This window comes from Schistocerca serialis, chromosome 2 (assembly GCF_023864345.2).
Source record: "Schistocerca serialis cubense isolate TAMUIC-IGC-003099 chromosome 2, iqSchSeri2.2, whole genome shotgun sequence".
In the NCBI taxonomy this organism is placed as follows: Eukaryota; Metazoa; Arthropoda; class Insecta; order Orthoptera; family Acrididae; genus Schistocerca; species Schistocerca serialis.
This window is the reverse complement of record NC_064639.1, coordinates 482,139,122-482,162,117: the sequence shown is the minus strand read 5'-3', so window position 1 is coordinate 482,162,117 and position 22,996 is coordinate 482,139,122. Positions and strand designations below refer to the sequence as shown.

Here is a 22,996-nt window from a genome sequence, read left to right as displayed (position 1 = left end):
GCTAGAGATTAGATTACATTAGTACTGGTTCCATAGATCATGAATATGACGCTTCGTAATGATGTAGAACGTGTCAGGTTAATAAAAGGTGTCCATACAAGGTATTACATTACACAAAATATTACATGACACGTTTTAAATTGTTTTTGGGGTGGGGGTGGGGAAATTACCCATTTACTATATCCAAAAATTCATCTAATGAATAGAAGTAGTTGCCGTTCAATTATTCTTTTAATTTCCTTTTAAATTCTATATGGCTATCTGTCAGACCTTTGACGCTATTAGGTAAGTGACGAAAGACTTTTGTGGCAGCATAATTTACCCCCTTCTGAGCCAAAGTTAGATTTAACCTTGAGTAGTGAAGATCATCCTTTACACATTCACACTATTTCACGATTTATACTAGACGCAGACAGCTGGGGCACATTACTTCCGTGCCGGGGGGTATGGGGTGGTGGCAGGAAGGGCATCCGGCCATCCCTTAAAAATAACCATGCCAAATCCGAAGTTAACCCTGCCGACCCGACGCACAATGCGGGATAACGGCAGTAGCAAAAGAAGAAAAAGAAGAAAGTGAATATCATCCTTTCTCCTAGTGTTGTAGCCATGTACACTGCTATTACTTTGAACTCGTTCGGCTTGTTAATAACAAATTTTATAAGTGAATATATACATTGTGAGGCTACAGTGAAGATCACTAGCTCTTTAAATAAGTGTCTGCAGGATGATCTTGGATGAGCTCCAGCAATTATTCTGATTACATGCTTTTGTGCAATGAACATTCTTTTACTCAATGAAGAGTTACCACAGAATATGATGCCATACGAAAGCAGAGAATGAAAATAGGAGTGGTAAGCTAATTTACTGAGAGGTATAGCGCCAAAATTTGCAATGACCCTAATAGCATAAGTAGCTGAAATTAAACGTTTCAGCAGATCTTCAGTGTGTTTTTTCCTGTTAAACCCCTCATCAATGCATACAGCTAGAAATTTTGAATATTCCATCTTAGCTACCGATTTCTGATTCAAGTCTATATTTATTAATGGTGTTATTCCATTTATTGTGTGACACTGTATATACTGTGTTTTGTCAAAGTTTATTGAGAGCTCATTTGAGGAGAACGACTTAATGATTTTCTGAAAAACATCGTTTACAATTTCATCAGTTAATTCTTGTCTGTTAGGTGTGATAGCTATCCTTGTATCATCGGTAAAAAGTAACAGCTTTGCATCTTCATGAATATGGTAGCGCTGTAAGCACAGCAGAGATAAGAGGGCGTATGAGGCCAGGCGTGTCAGAACGAACTGTTGGTAACCGGCTATTACTAGTGGGACTAAGGGCACGCACAATCCCTCCTTCCATTCATATCACAGCACAGACGCGCACTGCCCAACTGCCGTCAGAGGATCTCTTAGAATGGCGCGCCGCGGTCTTCAGAAATGGAAAAAAGATTCTGCCTGCATGCAATAAGCTTCTCTGGCCTTACTGGACGTCTTATTCCAGTACAGCAGGAGCTTCGGTCAGCTGTTGTAGTATCAAGGGCACTGAAAGTGATTTACAATCACGAGGGGTAATCATAAAATTTTAAATATCACCTTGAAAATATGTGTCCTGTGAGACATCGAAATGCTCGCTCGACAGTGGCGTAGCAAGCCGCCAGAGGAGGAAAAAGCAAAACTGCGCAGCTCACTGTTGAAGTGGACTCAATATTTTCGAGATGATAATAAGAATTACCCCTCGTAAACATCGAACGTCTCGTGTGTACTGTTAATACAAGGATGTCTTATTTGAAACAGACTGTGATTACTAAAGCGACAACCGATCGAAGAAATTATAAGGTAATCGTTACAACTAGGCTATTTCTCCGTAGAGAGAGATAGTGTCATAGCACAGTCGGTTACGTACTCAATAACTGGGAGATCTTTCACTCCTCGGATCTTGTCGTACGCGGTCATAATAAACCACTAGTGGTGGTAGTAGGTCCTAGGTCTTTGTTGCCTTACGATGCGTTTCGAGAACATATTTCTGTATTTCCAACTCATAGACTAGGTACTAGAAGAAAATGTTGTCCGTTAAACAAAAAAAAAGTCAAAAAGGCTAAACTATTCATACGATTGAATATAATTACATTTTCCATATGAGATTTTTGGTTAACGAAGGTTACCTTGTTTTCATTCGACATATACGAAGAATAGAATGTTCATTGAAACGGAAGCCCATAAGTATCAGTTCAAGAGGTCGAAATCTCTATGTTTGCTCGTTTCATGGTTCCCAGTACGTGCGAAGAACATAATTCGTTGTATAATGTTACAAAAGTGCAGAGCGGGAAGTCTTTTTTTATAATCGTGCAATCGGTTCCACACCTTATGCAACCACACACGCAGGCGAAAAGGACCAATTCTTCTACAAGAGGAGATCAAAAAACTTGCGTTCAAGGACGTTGCTACAGGTTATGTGCAAGATAGCGATACTCACATGAGGGTATATAAGCACCGAAATGTAAGCAAGGGACTAGTGGGCATTTCTTGTCCTTCCAACGTGTGTGCGGCAAGAGTGGAAAGATGAATGATTGCAGTGTTATTGCCAAATGCATGCAAACAGGACCACAGTGCTGTTATCCTTCTATTGGCTGCCGAAGAGAAAACAATTGGTGAATGAAGAATGTTTATGGGACAGCACGTCTGTGGAAAACACCCCCAGTCTCCCAAAAAAGGCCTTGAAAAGTCGACGAACCTTTCGCACGAAGATGTGCAGAAGGCAGTTATGGATTTCTTCACGCAGAAGAGCACAAAGCTTTACTTAGTGCGATGGTGGGATGATTGCCGTAATGGTGACGGTGATTTTGCCTGATGGACACATCGATTCTGGACTGAACGCCTTGGAACGGAAATTTTTGATCGCCCTTTATATAACGTAAATGGATTGGTATAAGAAGGGAAACCGTTATTTTGGAAGACTTCTCCTACATTAGACTAAAAAGTATTCTACCTTTTCATAATAATTTTGTCTCACTGTAGCGTGAAAATAATCAGATATACCGTAAGAGTTTAGGCGAGTTTAACTCTGAAAAAAAAAGATACAGGTAGAAAACAGGCTAACTGGCCAACGTAGTCTACAGATTAGAGAAAAACACGGTATCGAGGATTATAATTAGCGCAAGATTATGGAACGATTAAACGAAGAACAAAAGCATACAAGCTGTACTTCATCCGGCTCAGAATGCTGCGAGGATTAAAAGGGACAACAAATGAATCAGGATTATTACCTATTACGACAACGAACGGCAGAGCGCAATTTCCAGTTTTTACGTAGAACGCGTAACATTAATGAAATAAAAATGGTAAACCACAGGGAACACACACAGTCGGGGCCTATCGACATTCAATAACTGAGTTTCCCATGCATTCTGGAGCAAGAAGTGTAATAGTTAAGATGGTCCGTTAAATAAGTGAAACACTATTGACTAAACCTCAGATTAAGAATAAAATGAAGATATTTCACTCAGAGACAATTAAACTGGAGATCCTAGTTTTGAGTTACAAATCTTGCAACTGTACAAGTCAGAGAAGACTAGAAACCGACACAGTTGGCGATTACAGTAGTTTTAGCCGTATTCACAGTAGCAAGCTAAAACATTTAGGACGTGTCCAACGACATGTACACATTTGCGATGAGACGTCAACGAAAACTATCTGTACACTTGATTATCCAGCACATTATGATTACCTATGTAATAGCCGGTATGTCCACCTTTGACAGGATATCAGCGACGACGCGTCATACCATGGAAGCGACGAGGCCTTGATAGGTCGCACGTAATTTCCGGGGAGGGGGGCGATGAGCTCCGACACACGTTCAATCACATCCCAAATGAGTTCGATGGGGTTCAGATCGGCTGAGCTTGGGGCCAACACATCAATTGGAACTCGCCTCTGTGTTCCTTGGAATACTACATCACACTCCTGGCCGTGTGACATGGCGCATTGTCTTGAGGAAAAATATCACTGCCGTCGGGAACCATAACCGTCACGATGGGTGTACGTCATCCGCAACAAGTGTAAGACACTCCTTGGCCACGATGGTGCCCAGCACGAGCTGCACTGGGCCTATGGGTACCCACGTGAATGTTTCCCAGACCATATTGGAGCACCGCCAGTTTGCCTCCGTCCCGCAGTATCCCGCAGTACAGGTGCCAAGAACCTGTTCCCCTGGAAGACGACGGATCTGCGCCCTCCCATTGGCATGATGAAGAACGTATCGCGATTCATCGGACCATGCAACACCCTGTCACTGCGCCAACGACAGGTGCCGATCGACACGTGCCCATTTCGTGGTGTTAACACTGGCACATGCATGGATCGTCGGCTGCGAAGGCCCGTCGTTAGGAGTGTTCGGTGCACTGTGTGTTCAGACACGCTTTTATTCTGTCCAGTAGTAATCTCTGATGTTAGTTCCGCCACAGTTCTCCGCCTTTCCTGTTTTACCAGTCTGCCCAGTATGCGACGTTCGATATCTGTAGTGAGTGGTGGCCGCCCAACGGATCTGGATGTGGTTTCACCTTGGTTTCGTCACGTGTTGAAGATACCACAGTACTACTCGAACACTCAAAAAGTCATGCACTTTTCTAAACGCTCGTGCCGAGCCTCTGGGCCATCACCATCTGCCCTCGGTCAGACTCAGATAGATTGCACGCTTTCCTCATTCTGAACACGGACAGAGACCTCGCTGATACTACGTGGACTGTGCGTGTGTCTAACTAACAGTCATTCCTCGCCACGCGATGCTGCTGTCGCCTGGACGGATTAATATCGATAGTAGGTCCTTGGTCATAACGTTTTGGCTGATCAGAACATTATCAGATCAGTGTGTATTTTCCTCTTACTACGAGCTATCTGAGAGAAGATTAAATACAACGCATTTACTTAAAATCGGCGAATATCTTAATGTAAGCGTCTGACACTGACAATTAGAACATGTACGTTTCTTTAGAGCAGCGTTTTGTCTCATTGTTTCGTATTGTAGGAATAAAGTCGTATTGCAGGTAGGGACGTTTTCTGTTATTCTGTACCGTGTATAAACGCCATCAAGAATGGTCGGTCCTCATATACCCAAGCACCAAAGTAACTGGTATAGATGTCCGTATTCAAATAGAGATGTGAAATATGGCGTTGCGGTCGGCAACGTCTAAATAAGACAAGTGTCTGGCGCAGTTGTTAGATATGCTACTGCTGCTACAGTGGCAGGTTACTAGGATTTAAGTGAGTTATAGTCGGCGCACGAGCGATGGAAAACAGCATCTCAGAGGTAGCGGTGAAGTGGGGATTTTCCGGTACGACCATTTCACGAGTGTACCGTGAATATCAGGAATCCGGCAAAACATAAATCTCCGACAGCGCTGCGACCGGAGAAAGATCCTGCAAGCACGAGGCCAACGACGACTGAAGAGAAACGTTCAACGTGACAACGTGCCCTTACGCAAATTGCTGCAGATTTCAGTGCTGGGCCTTCAACAAGTGTCAGCGTGGGAACCATTGAACGGCCGGTTCGAATCCTTCCTCGGGCATGGATGTGTGTGATGTCTTTAGGTTAGGTTAGGTTTAAGTAGTTCTACGTTCTAGGGGACTAATGACCTCAGAAGTATGTCTCATAGTGCTCAGAGCCATTTGAACAATTTTTTTGAACCATTCAAGGAAACATCATCGATATAGCCGAAGGCCAATTCGTGTACGCTTGATGGCTACAACACACAAAACTTTACTCCTCGCCTGGGTCCATCAACAGTTACATTGGAATGTTGATGACTGGAAACATGTTGCTGGTCGGACGAGTCTCGTTTCAAATTGTATCGAACGGATGGCCGTTTACGGGTATGGAGACAATCTTATGAATCCACGGACCTTGCATGTATGCAGGGAACTGCTCAAGCTACTGGTGGCTCTGTAATTGTATGGGGCGTGTGCAGTTGGAGTGATATGGGACCAGCCTGACAGGTGAAACGTACGTAAGTTTCCTGTCTGATCACCTGCATCCATTCATGTCTATTGTGCATTCCCGCGGACTTGTGCAATTCCAGCAGGACAATGCGAGACCACACACGTCCAGTAACACTCTTCTGAGTTTAAACACTTCCGCTGGCCACCAAACTTCCCAGACAAGTACATTATTGAGGATACCTGGGATGCCTTGCAACGTGCTGTTGAAATGGTTGAAATGCCTGCGAACGTAGCAGTCGCGCGGCTCCGAACTGAAGCTCCTAGAATCGCTCGGCCACAAAGGCCGGCAACGTGCTGTTCTGAAGAGACCACTGCCTCCTCGTACTCCTACAGATTTATGGGCAGCCCTGCAGGATTCATGGTGTCAATTCTCTCAAGCGCTACTTCAGACATTAGTGGAGTCCATGACATGTCGCATTGCTGCTCTTCTGCACCTGTTAGGCAGGTGTATCAGTTTCTTTGGCTCTTCGGTGTATAATGAACGTGGAAACTTCACTATTACAAAGTTTGCACATAGAAATTTGCACATATAAGTTTACTGTTGTTTGCAATGGTAAAGACGTATCACATTTGTGAAGATAAATAATTAACAAACGTTTCTTTAGAAACGTAACCCAATGTTTGCCACAAAATGATTAGTGATGACGAACTGTTTTCGAGTCAAGGAGCGAAAATTGGTGACCACAGGGGAATAAAATGAACTGTTGCTGAATGATACTCTTCAAAAGCAACGCAAATAAGTTAGTACGCGTAAAAAACAGGTCAGTCTAATCACGCTGAAGGAATAAGGTATTTAAATACTAGAGATACCGAAATCTTACCGCTAAAGATATGTCATCACTTGTGTCTCTAAAACCTATTAAACTGTCCATTAAAGTAGAGCTAGAAGGTATGACAAGTTGCCTCTGTTTCATGTTCCCTGAAGACATTGACAGTCATCTGTGGTACTCCTACCCTCGGCCGAGAACCTCAGACGTTATATTAAAGACGGAGCGGAGATTTCATACTCGGCTAGCCTACACGAAGATCCAAATGTCAATAACAGCTCATTGGTGTGACAAAGTCTACTTAAACGTCGTTGCTAACTTATTAACATGAGGAATGGCACATTTTCTGTCTATCTTTCTAACATTCGCAAATCGCTAGAGCGATCCTACAATGTTCCATCTTACGCCTAGTTCCTAATAGAATATTACGTCTCTTGTAGGAAGTGTATCTGAATCAGATTCACCACACTATTGATGAACAATATACAATAATTGCGGTGTCATTCGTGTTTTACACTTCCATTAAAGATTCATCTTCGCAACATAAAAATATTGTATTATGGATTATCCTAGTGACTCTAACAATCTTAAAGGCTGTTTAGAATTACTTAGATATTGACATCTACGACAGAAGTCGACGCAAGAGGACGGGGGACAGAACCCACTAGAAAGGCACGACACACATTCCATAAATCTCAGGGGCCCTGTAGCCGCAGCAACTACCCGAAGATACCAAAGCTTCACCGCCTCCTATGCAAGACATCCCGCTTGCGCAGTGCTGCAGTTTCAGGTAGTTTTCTGTCCTGTGCTTTTGTTGAACCCTGTAGCTTTGTTTGTTATAATCTTTACTCTCTCGGTAGTTTTTATTTTATTGGTTGTTACCATTATTTGTTGTAAGGTAGTGAGCAACATCATAAGGAATTTCGTCGGAAATTACGATTGATAAAGTTCGATGTAGTTCTCTTACGTAAGCGATTCGCATTCGAGGTCGAAAGAGAGGCCGGACGTTATGGCCGAGAGGTTCTAGGCGCTTCAGTCTGGAACCGCGTGACCGCTACGGTTGCAGGTTCGAATCCTGCCTCGGGCATGGATGTGTGAGATGTCCTTAGGTTAGTTAGATTTAATTATTTCTAAGTTCTAGGCGACTGATGACCTCAGAAGTTAAGTCGCATAGTGCTCAGAGCCATTTGAACCATTTTCGAACGAGAGAAATGATTTTAGCGTTGCCGTCCCACTTTGAGATTGAAATAACTGCGGCCCGCTGCTGTCCGTCAACAAGGAAATTGCTATAGTTGCTGTAGCTTTGAATGTAAACAAAAACACTGCTGTGCAGCTTTGCAAGGAAATGTTTGACAAAGGAAAGGAACTTTGAAAAACTTGAAAACTTGATACTGAAAAGAACGTTGTATGGATAGGCAGATCACCAATATAGACCCATTTACTGAGGGTGCTATTCGCGATCATGTTTATGATTATTATCGCAGAAAAGAAGATTCACACTCAGCAAGTTATTAGTTACCCTTGAACAGTCAGGTCTTTTCCGAGGCTGTCGTACATCGCTATTTACAATTTTCCACAACATAGTTCATTGGATATTTCTGTAGCTGTGATCTAAGGGAGGCTAAAGCTGCATGGCGATGCCGATTTTAAAGGCAGATAGATCAATTAACTTGAAGAGACGTGGGCCCATTCTGGTGATCTTGTCAAGCAGGGCTGGAAAGAGTGGAAGTGCCTTCCGACAACCGGAACAGACTTATTCGTCGTCATGCAAACACAACGCAAAGTTATCTTCTACACGCTCTTCTGTTTTCTAAATCAGAGGAGGCAGAAGAGTACCTTGAAGAAATTGATGAACAAAGTGGTTCGCAAACTCAGTAGTTCAGAATCTGGGAAAGCCACCAACAGTTGTTCTAGATAATGCTTCTTAGCTTGCCGGTTGTTGTTGGTAAGACACCTACTTTGGTGAAGCGAAAGGATGAAATGTTGAGTGACTTCAGCGTCGAAGTAAGTGATAACCTTACAAAGGTGGAAATAATTCTCCATAAGCCACAGATCCCCATATAAGAGCTGGCAACAACGCGTGGGCATAAATCATTTGGCTGCCACCTCATGACCGATGACCTCGCCGTTTGGTTCCCTCCCCCGAATCAGCCAGCCAGCTACCACCTCATTGTGGCCATTTAAATCCAATAGACTAAATATGTCCCCAAATTAACGATTACGTTGCCAGAAGTAAATATACATTTACGCTTTCTACAGTCAAAGCACTCAGAAAGGACGCTTTTACAAACGTCGTCACTGGAAATATATGGAGAGACCATGGCAGACTGAAATAGTTGTGAAAAATAGGGTTGAACAACAGTTAACTAACAATGTCAGTTACAGTGATACTTCCAACATCTGTCAGGGATTAAAGTGTTGACGGAGAAGTGTTCCCATTACCACCTAGGAAATGAAGTTAGAGGCGAATTAAGCTGCTTGTTTAGAGTGCGCACTGCGCACTTCACACTGGTCGAGTTTTGTGCATTTTTCTCCGCAGCTTTTGCTTGCAGTTACGATAATACACTGTTTTGACACTTGTTCCACGGGGGAGTCTATCTGTCATGATAATTCATTAGTGATCATAAGCAAAAATCATCATTTGCTTGAGCTTTGATGGAGCTCGTAGAAATTTTTTTGGTCGTGGAGAATCTGAAGCTCTCCACTCATTGGACTGTGGTTTCAACTTCGGTTAAAAAGCCTCTAATCCATGTTTCATCAACAGCGGCAATTAGACTTAAGAATCCTTGACTTTCAAGGTCGAATGGTTGTCTGAGCAAGTTTGCAATGTTCAGGCGGTTCTGCTTCTCTTCAACAGTATGCGACCAATCTTGCAGAAATTTTTCTCTTCTTCAAATCGTCTGACAGGAAATGGAATACTGATTTTTGGGTAATTCCCGTGACTTCAGAGAGTTCCTCACAAGTCGCACTGCGATCTTCTAGAAGAGCATCTGCCACAAGTTTCACACTTCGTTCATCTGTCGACTTTTTTATCTTCCAGGTCTTGGATTATCGTCTATGCTCATACTACCACCACGAAAACGATAAATACAGTGTGAAACTGTACTACGGTCCACAGTAAACTCACCACAAACTTCGCTTAACACACTGTGAATTTCTGTCTTGTTTTTTCCTTGTAAAGTTTCGATCTTAATGTACGACCTCTGTTCTTCAACAGTCTCAGTACCTGAGACCGCTGCAGGGCCTATTTCTACCTATCGCCAATTTTATGTCAGAGTACACAACAAAAAAACAAAAACAATTGCTTCTACCTCCTGCCGACTACATCTGCGGCAATTTTCATTGTCCACAATAACGCCAAGCTGTGCATTATTTATGAAATAAATTAAAATTTAAATTTAAAAGTGCTTCACACGAGGAAATCTTGTCAATAGTGTGACTGTTACATTATTACTCTACGACACACCGATAAGCAGTGAAATCAAATTAAGTAGACTATGAAAAACCATTTACAAGTTAAATACGTTTTGGAATGGAACCTACTGAAAACTGAGATATATCCGTTTCCAAGAAAGGTAAAACTGCTAAAAAATTAAAGAAACTCAGTTAATTTACACATCTTCCATTATAGACCTCCTTCCGTTTCAAGAGACACGTTATATAACCAGTTTTAGAAACGTACAGAATTTCGCTCACGATAAAATTCTGTAACTGAACGATTAAGAATATCTTATAGGCAGCTTTAATATACTATACAAAAAAGTGTGTAGATCTGAAAAATTTACAAACACTGCACAAAATAAAGACACGGCGGTCTCTGGTGCGTGTTCCTTCATTCGATACTACAATCGGTCACTAAATTGAGACGCTGGCCAGAAAACACATTGAGGTGACGAAATTCATGGGCTGACCATGTGCACATATACAGATAGCATTAGTGAGCGAGGTGGCGCAGTGGTTAGCACACTCGACTCGCATTCGGGGGGACGACGGTTCAACCCCGCGTCCGGCCATCCTGATTTAGGTTTTCCGTGATTTCCCTAAATCGCTCCAGGCAAAAGCCGGGATGGTTCCTTTGAAAGGGCAATGCCGACTCCCTTCCCCGTCCTTCCCTAATCCGATGAGATCGATGACCTCGCAGTCTGGTCTCCTCATCCACAACAACCAACAGATAGCATTGCTATCGCGTACATAAGATATAAGAGAGCAGTGCATTGGCGAAGCTGGCATTTGGACTCAGGTGATTCATGTGAAAAGGCTTCCGACGTTATTATGGCTGCACGACTGGAATTATCAGACTTCGAACGCGGAATGGTAGTTGGAGCTAGAGGCATGTGACTGTTCATTTTGAAAATCGATCCACAGTGTCAAAAGTGTGCCGACAATACCGAATTTCAGGCATTACCTCTCACCACGGACAACGCAGTGGCCGAAGCCTTCACATAACGACCGAGAGCAGCGGCGTTTGTGTAAAGTTGTCAGGGCTAACAGAAAAATCAACACTGCGTGAAATAACTGCAGAAATCAATGTGAGACCTACGTCGAACGTATCCATTAGGACAGTGCACTGAACTGGCAATGGAAGCAGACGTCGGCTAATGTGGCCGAGCGATTCTGGGCGCTTCAGTCTGGAACCGCGCGACTGCTACGGTCGCAGGTTCAAATCCTGCCTCGGGCATGGATGCGTGTGATGTCCTTAGGTTAGTTAGGTTTAAGTAGTTCTATGTTCTAGGGGACTGATGACCTCAGATGTTAAGTCCCATAGAGCTCAGAGCCATTTGAACAATTTGGAAGCAGACGACCGACGCGAGTGCCTTAGTAACAGCACGTCGCCGCCTGTAGCGCCTCTTCTGGGCTCCTGACCATGTCGGTTGGACCCTACACGACTGGAAAACCGTGGCCTGATGAGGTGAGTCCCGATCTCTGATACTAAGAGCCGATGGTGGGATTCGAATGTGGCATAGACCCCACGAAGTCATGCAGTTGGTAAGAGCTCATGGTAGAATTCGAATATGGCACAGACCCCACAAAGTCACGTACCCAAGTTGTCAACAAGGCAATGTGCAAACTAATGGTAGCTCCATAATGGCGTGGGCTGTGTTTACTTGGAATGGATTGGATCCTCTGATCAAACTGAACATATCATTAACTGGAAATGGTTATGTTCGGCTACTTGGGGACAGTTTGCAGCCATTCATGGACTTCGTGTTCCCAAACAACGATGGAATTTTTATGGATGAGAGTGCGCAATGTCACCGGGCCACATTTTTTCGCGATTGGATTGAAGAACGTTCTGGAGTCAACAGTTTGGCCACCCAGATCCCCCGATATAAATACTATCGAACGTTTATGAGACATAACCGAGAGGTCATTTTGCACACAAAATCCGTCACCGGCAAGACTTTCGTAATTATGGACGACTGTAGGAGCAGCAGGGCTCAATATTTCTGCAAGGGACTTCCAACGATTGGAGCGTCCTTGACTGGTTGAGCTGCAGCACTGCGCTGGGCAAAACGATGTCCAACGCAATATTAGGAGGTACACCATGACTTCTGTCATTAATTGTATGCACGTACATTATACTATAACTCAGAGTCATATTTCACTGAAATGATTTCTCGTTAAAAACTGTGACACATTTCTTCCTGTAATATACTCACCTTACTCCAATAACAAAAATGTTTCCTTCACGTAGGAAATTCGGTTCGTTGTCAGAAAATACATTTTTTTTTAAATTGTCCGTAATGCGACTTGATAATTTGTTGGCCCAAGTAAAACAAATCAAAGCTTTGCGTTGCTCTTGCAGAATACATTAATGCCAGTTCCATATTTGTACATTGAATAGACTGTCTGAGCGAGTTGCATGAAGCACAAGATTACTCTTGTGCTCCTGACGGGACGTGGTAGCTCTCGTCAATACCACGATCTTGGGGAAGATCATTGATGAATATTTAAACCTATTCATCCGTCCATCCACGTGGCACTTCTGCACCCCACCTCCGTGTGTTCTTGCGGAACTGTCGCTTATAAAGTAGTTTTGAAAGAAGAGTAGCTAATTTATTATCCGTTCTGAATGTTCAGTTTTTCAAATGACGGGTTGCAGTTCAACACGAACCATCCCCACATCCCAGTGTAATGGTTACAAGAGTGTGCCGTCCAACTACCAGCAAATTTACATGCAGCGTCACATTTTTGTTATGTGATTCAGCATGTAAATGTGTCGATGATTCGAAGACACACTCTATTAATAGATATTCAAATCTGAGGATGTTTCATATTGCACAGAAACCAGCCATTTAAAAAATTAATGCAATCAAGATTGATAATAGCTCCGTTAAAAAACCAGTGATTGCGGGTGTGTTCTCCGCGACATTCGTCCATTTTTGCAGACTGTATCTGCATATATCATTTTCACCCACGCAGTGGCTCATAGTTTTTATTTACGCATCAACATACAGAGACCTACGGTACCTTTGAAGCATTCTTTTATTGTTTGTTTTGACGTTTACGTAACCCTTTGAAAGCAAGCACCTTATTAAATTCAGTAGAAACTTCATTCAAGCAAATTACGAATCTTACTCACTCAAAATTTACACTGACATTGAATTTCAGTACGAAAGTTTCAAATAAAGAAGACTTTCAGAATTTTTTCGCATATGACTCTCGTGACTTTGATAAATCAAATATCTTGCTCATGTTAGTATACCATTAGGTTTATGATTACAAGTGCGCGACCCGACCTACAAATTCAAGCCTTACCAGTTCTGCTATTTTTGTAACAGTTACGTCACATATTTTGCAGGGAAAATTGTAGCTACAATTACTAGAACGAAAATTACCATTAGCTATTTGACAGGTAAAATTCTGTCACAGGAAGAACTTAAACACCTGCTAATCTGTGGTACTAGCTGCTTCACTCTTCATACGCATTTACGAGAAATAGTTATTCGTAGTGGCGTGTCTCCACTTGCTTCTGCAACCCTGAATCTTCAAACACCATCCACCCGACTCCCACTCCTTTCCCCAAGAAAATCTCCGATCTGCACCCTCCAACACTACCAGTAAATTTCATTCACTATGTGTAATCAGACTATCGCTGTCGGCTTCCTCCCTCTGCTTTCTTTGGCAAAATACCTTATACATCTGTACCTAGGAATTCAATGTTTCTCTGTACGGTCACCACTGTGTGCTCGACACACACCTGTCCATGAAGTCAATAGGTGGTTCGGAAGACCTCTTCTATGTGTCCCACAACCTGCTCCCGTAGCCGAGGTTCCTAACGCACGTTGGTTGGAATAGCACTTGATTCACAGATAGCAAGTTCAAAAGCGATTGAAGAATTTTTCGTGTCATTTACTGTGATAGTATAGAGATATAGAGATAACAGTATAATAATGATAATCACTGAATTCCTGCAATATACTTGATTAAGTTCCATATGTCTCTACAGTACCTCTTAAAGAGAGGGCATGCAATAATTATAATGACGGTTCGTCCGTTGAATGAGGACGGTAAACTCGGCGGGACCCTTGGTTTTATGCAACGTGTCCACAGCAATATTCACTCTCCCCCTTTATTTCATATCATACACAGCCACAACACAATAAATCGTTACACAAGTAGTCTTGAGTCATCAACATCACGTTTCATAAGAGTTGGGAGAAAGGTAATGGAACAGTGCTTTCACTGGAACCTTGTAGAGGACACCAATTCTAGATTTCATGATTTTTATGAGCAGTCATGCATGTGTAGAACTCATCTGAATGTCTGTCACGTAAATGTCGGTTCCATCACCTAAGTTAATATTTTTTCTCCCGTATCATGGTAAGTAACAGGTACCAAGTAAATATACCCCTTGATGTGGCTAGTGTCACACACAACAGAGCGTTAATGATTGACACTAACATTATATGTACGCTGAACAATACTCTTAAGTGCGTAAGAAGACTGTAACAACAAAATAAAGCTGTGAGGTCGAATCGTCAGTTGTACATGGGTATCACAATCGGCAGAGCATTTTCCCACGAAAGGCAACGTTCCCAGGTTTAAGCCCTGATCCGGCACACAATTTCATTCTGCCAGGAAGTTTCAGTCGGCGGGTATTTGCATGACAATTTGTAATCTCGGTGTTCCACCAATTGCTTTATCATTTTTAAATATTATTTCTGTACATGTTTCATATAGACCCCCATGTTTCTTCATGCACATACTATTTGGCTGCACGGTTCACGCTAAATCGTAGAAAAGGCAATCGGGAGGTTCAGCAGAAGAATCCTCATGAAATTTAATGTACAAAGTCGGTAGTTCCCAAAACCCTCGATCGACCGAAACCTGAGTATTGCTGTTGAATCTGTGACCTTTAACAGTTAGTATTGACAGAGGAAATAGACAAGACCGAAACTAGGGCAGCTGGAATAGTGCACAATTACATCTACATACATACTCTGTAAATCACTGTGAAGTGCGTGGCAGAGGGTTCTCTGTATAGGACCACAAGATTTCTGTCCGCACTAATCGCGCAAATTGACTGCTTAAATGCTTCTGCGCGCACTTTAATTACTCTAATGGGACGGATTCGTTTTTTTAGCGCGAAAGCGTCACGGAGAAGCTCATCCACGCCTAGGGGCCTTATACATTATGACTTTAATATAATTCTAATAGCATAAGTTCCTAGAGGAATCGACTAATACATTGCTGTCTTCTGCATCACTCACTAAAAGGCAATGGAGGTAAAGTTATAGAGACGCAAGTTTATAAATACCAACAGTCTTTCTTTCCGCGAATCATTCGCTTCCGGAACATGAAAGGAGACCGGAGGTGGTGCACGCAGTACCCTCCGTCACGTACCGTCAGGTGTCTTTCTGAGTATTTATGCAGATGTACATATCTGTAGTCATTGCGTGTATAATTCGCGAATCGTTGGAGTGAAGTAAGGGCCTCATGCAGATATATCTGTTGACTGTGCTACGTAAATAAGCACATATTTGCTGAAATAAATGCACAAGAAACTTATAAATGTTCAACTTGCAGCCATGTTTATAAATTAATTTGCGATCTGAATGCAAAATTACTCGATCCACATCACTACGACTTATCGCGCAAATGATCTATAGAATCAGAAACTAACTAACTAACAAAAAAAGTTCACAAACACGAAAGCTGATCTTGCTATCATATTTCTGCATGAAAACTGCAGTGCTTATTACTCCATTTTCAAACTAATTAAGAATGCACTCACGCATATTTCAATTATTACTTCAACGTCACAAAACAGAGGAGATATAACGATTCAGAAGCTTGTAGTTACTAATGGGCAGTCTAATTAAACCTCTGCACCTATATGTTATCTCTTTTCTTGAAGAATGGGGTCGCATTGTTTCTCCAAATGTATTTTTATGAGTATGAAAAATAATTTCAGAGTATTCGGAATAATTGCAATTAAGAACAGAGGCAAACTTCAAATTACTGGCATTCCTAAAACTGAAAAGCAAAATTATTCGAAATGACTGAAGTGTTCGGTTGTTTACGTATAACAGGAACTTAAAGCTTGTAAACATATTTTTGAGCATAACTGAAGTGGCGTTTAAACTTCATTTATACACGCTCAAATTTCTGCAGTAGTAACCTTCCTAAGCAAAGTTTCCAGTTGTGGTCTAGCAATAGCGTCTTTAACTACTAATCAAAAAGTCCTGTGTCGTGGGTTCTAATCCAGTTACTGCTTAAATACTGAATAAAATTCACCTGCAATTTCGGTCGAAAACTCCGGTATAAGAAGTCTCTGTCATGTGCACAACAGTATTATCAAAGAGGGGGGAGGAGAGTGCGAAAGAGAGGACAGAGATTCAGGGCAACCTCTTTCCCTTCGAGTGGGAAACTATCATAAAGGCACAAGAATCAGCAGCTATCATGACATGAGGATGCGGAAGGCATTGTAAACCACGGAATTAAAGACACGTAATATGTAGGCATAGGACTTGTGACCTGCAATTGAAAAAAAAAAAAACGTGAAAACATGTCGTCATGACCACTCCCCTGTCTAAAGGTTCTGAAGTATAGCTCCCATTCGTATCTCCGGAATTTCCAAAGGGGAGATGACAATGAGAAAAACAGTAAATTACCAACCAAAAGAAAACCGTTTTTAAGAGATCATTTTTGTGCCAACAACTGTACTATTTTATTTACTCTCTACTGGCTTCGGCACTGGCTGCCAAATTCAGAGGAGATAATACTGTATCTCAACTGGTCAAACATACATCTCTGCCAAATGCGGCAACATCAAGTACAATTGTTCCATTGAATTTCCACTGTAGTAGATTTACACAATCGAAGAGTTGAAACGTAAACACACTTGATCTTAACATCAAATAACCACCAGAAGCTCAATCAGAGCTTCATCTGTACAGGAAGAGAAGGTTACGTTCTACCATTAAATAAGGTATAAGAGATGGATAACATTCCTTCGGAAATTCTAAAAATCATTGGGGGGAAATGGCAACCAAAAGACTTACAAATTGGTGTGTAGAACTTCATACACTTTCGGAAAAATATCAACCAATCTGTTCCAAAGAGAGCAAGGGTTGATAAGTGCGAGAACTATCGCAAAATTGAAATAACGGCTCATGCATCCCACTTGATTACAAAAATAAAATACAGAAGGATGATAAAAAAAGTCTGAAACTGCTAAATGGCGATCACTTTGGCTTTTGGGAAGGCAATTCCGACGCCGCGCGTGATAATGGAAGCAAGGCAAGAAAAATCGACTCCCTTTCACAGTAATACTCGACCTAGAAGAACCGTTCAACAATGTGAAATGGTGCAAGATGTCCAAAAATCTAAGAAATAAGTAAGCTGCAGGAGAAGGCGGGTAATATATAATATCTACATAAGCCAAAAGGGAACCAATCACTTGGATTAAAAAGGGTTTAAGACTGGGATGCAGTCTTTCGCTCCTATTCTTCAGTCTATACGTCGAAGAAGCAATGAAATAAAAGGAGAGTTCAAGTGTGGGATTAAAATCAGGTCAAAATATATTAATGATTGCTATCCCCAGTGAAACAGAATTGCAAGGGCTACTAAAGGCAATCAATAGTCTGACTATAGAGTATGGAATGAGAGTAAATCGAATAAAGACGAAAATAATGAGGAGCAGTAGAAATGTGAGTAACAATAAACAATCTCAAAATTTGTTAGCCTTTAAGTAGATGAAATTAAGATATTTTTCTACCTGGACGCAAAATAACATATGATGGACAACGCAAGGAGGACAGAAAAAGGAATTAGAGTAGGTGGAGAGGAAATTCTTGGCCTAAATAAGTCTGCTACTAATAAGTACATACATTAATTTGAGGAAGAAAATTCCTGGAATTTACGTTGTACGGGAGTGAGTCACGGACTGTGAGAACATCTGAATATCGAAGCTTTCAAATGTGGCGTTGTAAAATGATATTAAAAATTAAGTGGACTGATAAAAAATGAACAAACAAACGTATGGAAGCAAATGACAAGATGAAATTACGGAATGATGAGGCATATGTTAAAACAACAGGGAGTAGCTTCCGTGGTATCAGAGGGAGCCGCAGAGGTTAGAAGCTGTAGGGCAAGACAGAGATTGGAATACATTCAACAAATAATTGAGGATGCAGAGTGCAAGTGACACTCTGAGAGGAAAAGGGTGGCTCAAGGGAGATTTTCATATAGGGCTGCTGATAAACGAAAAGAATCAAGATTAAATTTAAAAAAAGCGAAAGGTTCTACGCAAGCTGTCGCTCATGGTAAGGGGCAGCAAGAAAAAGCATAAATTATTGGTCTGGTGACATTAATTTAAAAGCAATTACCAGATAGTAACGGAAAGCCCACACGATTTACAATACTACGTAACGTATATTTTTGCTGGCATATATCTAGAATACGGAAACTGAAACAATATCCGTACGAAGGCGAAGTTCTGAAACTAATGCTTCATTAAATGTTACTGAGACATGTATTATGCCTTAACTTCTCGACCGGAGAGACAACGTGAACCGTACAAGAGGCCATACCCGTATATCAACAGATATCTCTCCAAATGCTGTAGCGCATGAATTTACCAATCTGTTTGCCACTCGTAGTAAATATTGCTTACTGTACATAAATAGCAAAATACAACACAGTTTATTCGAATATTACCTAAATGTTCAGTAACATCCTTGGAATCGAAGTCACAGGTTGTAACTATATTAGTTCCGTATGTTCGAGGTCTTTTTCGTAACATTTTGTAAAGAAGAGCATTTCATAAGTGCCAGTGAAAGCAAAATGTGACGATTGCAACTGACTTCATTTGTACACTAACACAGACATCTCGCTAACGGTAACGATACAATAATAGTTGAGTCAGCATGAACATATTATTCTGGAAAACTTTAGTTAACAAACACGTTATTTGGCTTGACTGAAAATGGTCTACACCTCCACGAAATGATTCTCATTATCAGAGCCAGAAGTTGTGACGGTTCAACTGCATATGCTGCAATGATATTTGATTCGTAATCATGTACTGCTTGTACGAAAAATTCGTGACGGAATGTTATTTACTTAAATTATAATCCTTACAGTATCATTTAGAAATAATTACTATGTGCTACTAATTGAGTAGGACATAAAATAGATTTGGTGGTTTTGACTAAAGAAGATGACTACTATTATCAGTGTAGGTAATATTTTTGTTCCCACAAGAAAATTCCACAGAGCCTTCATGAAATACTTCATATACCTATCTATTGCATAGACAACACTCATGTTCGGAAAAGGGGGTGGCTTTTATTCTACTATACATCAGAGTTATTTTTCGTCTCATCCTCATACGAGTACACTGAATGTTATTTATATTTTTCCGCCTTGATAGAGACTGTTCAGGCAGTTTTCTAAGCCTCTTCACGAGAGACCTCTTTCGAGTTTTTGCACTTGAGAGATTTCACTTTTTCTGGCAAAGTCTCTTTCCTCTTTCCGACCCTTGATAGTCCGATCTAGTATGGATCCAATGCAACAGTATGGTAATCCGGTATGTGAGGTATACGCTTATTGAATGTAATCTGTCTTGTACACAAAAGATAGTTTCCCAGTATCTTACCTGAGATACGTAAGCTGCACAGCTATTACAAGGTGGTATCTGAGCTAGATTCGCAGCAAACTCTCTGCTATATCTGTAGCTAGATCTATATTTTCATTTCATTTAATACCTATATACATTTTTATTTGCACGTACTTGTATAACATCGCTAGCTCATTAGTTATGTAATGATAATCTATTGAATTTCCACAATTCGTGAAGTGCACAATTTTACATTTACCAGGATTAAGAGCTGGTTATTAGTATTTCCATCAGGCTGGTGCTTCATGAGGATGAGACTAAGATCACAATTTTATCATTTTGCATGTATTTTATCAGTAAGCTTGAATCTAACACTCTCTATTAATTCATTAATGTATGGTAATGATCCTCACACGAGTTACTGCGATAAATCTGAAATTGCTTCCATGTTTATGGATGACTCCGCAACGATTTGCACTCTCGCTGTCAAAGCATTTTCTGTTTTGTAACAAGCCTAATGTTATATAGAATTCAATGTATTTCTTTACGGTGGTATTGAACCCCAAACATAGCCGTATCTAATCCACCTTTTTAACACTGTAATGGGTTCTTAGGATGTTGTGTGAACAGACCGCGTGCGTGGTTTCAAAAAGTTCGATATTTTCGTGTTTAATATCACCGGCTTTACAGAACGTACTTTAATGTTGCAGATATAATCATTTTAATAGGCAGTGGTCACCAGTTGTTAAATATTTTTTAAATGTAATAATACGTATCACATCCACAATCACACAGAATAATTTTTATGACACAGTCAGTTTCAGTCTGAAACCGACCAATATCACTTTTGCATGAAAACCCGGCGTACTTAATTGATCTCTACAGGTTTAATGAATCACTTCATAAATGTGAAAATAATTGGCCATGCATTTTGGGAGCAATATCCCCCTTATAAACACCGACTGATGTACAATGTGTTGTGAATTGCTCGAAGACCTAAGACGCAGTTCTATGTCTTAATTAAGTTGTCATTGCTAGTCAAATACATGATCAGTTCATTTCATACTCGTGTGAACAATGCAGCCCGATGTCTGACGTAACAACGATAACGAGTATTATTGTAAACTTCTCCTCCTCCTTTCCCAACAACTTAATATTTGCAACTCTGAGTGACCGAGACACAGGACAGCAATCACTAGTGAATATTAAAATCATGCAGGTTGGATCGTTTGGCCACTAGTTAAACACTCTGTGTATGAGTTATAAACCTTGTCTGTAGACTGGGAAAAAATAGTTGTGAATAATGGTGGACCCTATTTTTGTCTTTAGTCTCCATGAACAAAAAAGCAAACTCCTAAGTCCTCTATCGTCCGCTTACATCAAGACGGTCGAGTTCAGACAAACCGACTGTGTTGTAAAAATTAAATCAGCTAAGAGCTATTATTATGATATTCAAAAGACAGATCCATTATATTTGACCTCACAACACATTCTGCAGTAGATGGTAAGCGATATCAATAACTCGTTAGTTCAGCCAGGCAGCACCGAATCCACCAGATGCAGCCGGAGGTGGATTGGCGTCGTACAAGTACCTCGTAACAGCGAAAAAACCTCGCGTACTCACCGGCCGACAGAGCGGTGCTCGTCCACGCAAACGAGTGCTGCCACCACCTGTCGCTTCGCGTACGCTCTGGCACCTCCTGCGACGCCAGCCGGGCGGCCTACGGTCGGACACAGTGCGCGCCTGAAAGACGACGACCCGCGTAGCTCGGCAGCCCGGGCTCGCGTAGCCAGTGGCGGCGGCGGCGACGTCGACGGCGACGGCGCAGCGGCCGAGCACGGGCGGAAGCAGCGGCGCGCCCAGCCACACTGCCCGCGGAGCCCAGTCGCCGCCACCTGGAGCCCGGCACTGCGCATGCGCGCTCCACGGCCTAGTGCTCCGACGGTAAATGTTAATGCGCGCTGCCGGAAAGCATCCTCGGGGAACTGCACTACAACTCGGGTCACCGGTCGAGCAGTCCACCAGCTAATTGCGCACTTCGAGCAGCACCCTCTGTGTGCGAGGAAGAGTCTGCAAATAATCTTAAAAGTTGGCCGCACAAATTTCACCACGTACTTTTCTTCGACCAAAGACAACTTCGATAAGATCCATATTTACACTCTGCGAGCGAGGTTGGGGTACTTCTGGAGGCACCATCTTTTCCCATCCTCCCTGTGCCGCTCGTGAATCCCGCGTGGGAAGAATTTTTGAGGATAAACCGTAGTAGTTCTAATTTCTCTTATTCACACGTTGTGGCCGTTTAGTCAGACGTATTTGGAAGAAGTAATGTTGACCCGTCTCTTTTGGAACGTACGATCCCAGAGTTTTAACAATAAGCCTTTTTGAGGTGTAAAATACCTCTTTTGCTTTGTTGTTGCGCCTGACCCCGGAGTTTTTTAAATATCTCTGTAACGTTTTCGTTCTGAGTAAACGATCTCCTGGCGAAATGCGCCGCTAGTCGTTGTATCTTCTCTGTCACATCTGTTTACCCTACAAGTGTACACCAGGGTCAGTCTGACCCTGGAGTATTTTGTTTGTTACTGTGCATGCGCCACGACACATACACAGCACGTTGCCACCGTGCAAATTCAACCTCGAATGAGACCTAGTGGAGGACGGATGTTCAAAATTGTAAGATATTCTTGTTTAGTTAATATGACAGAAATGTGGAGTACAGATTGTGTTGCTATTTAGTCTTTCTTTCTTTCTTTGTCTGAGTATTGTTGGGTTGTTTTTGAGGGAGGATACCAGACAGCGAGGTCATCAGTCTCAGCGGATTAGGGAAGGACGGGAAAGGAAGTTGGCCGTGCCCTTTCAAAGGAACCTTCGCGGCATTTGCCTGGAGCGATTTAGGGAAATCACGGAAAACCTAAATCAGGATGGCCGGACGCAGGATTGAACCGTCGTCCTCCCGAATGCGTCTGAGCCTTGACCCACAGTTACGCAGGATCGGCCATGGTTAATCGGATGTGGCATGGTAAGTTTAAGGGGTGGCTAGATGCCCTTCCTGCCGGTACCCCGTACCCCCCCCCCCCCCCCAGGAAAGAATTAGTGTACCCCAGCTGTCTGCGTCTAATGTAAACCGTGGAATATTGCGAATGTGTTGCAAATGTCAGCGAGCCGTGTAACT

General features: G+C 42.0%; 1 protein-coding gene across 2 annotated transcripts in view; it reads right to left on the bottom strand.

The window, feature by feature from the left end:
* LOC126455609 (uncharacterized) overlaps positions 1–21,569 on the bottom strand; it is a 758,971-nt gene extending 737,402 nt beyond the window's left edge. For both annotated transcript variants that reach the window (XM_050091370.1, XM_050091369.1), the window contains exon 1: positions 21,451–21,569. The gene's annotated coding sequence lies outside the window, so the exon portion shown is untranslated. The remainder of the gene's footprint in view (positions 1–21,450) is intronic.
* Between the last annotated feature and the right edge of the window lie 1,427 nt (positions 21,570–22,996).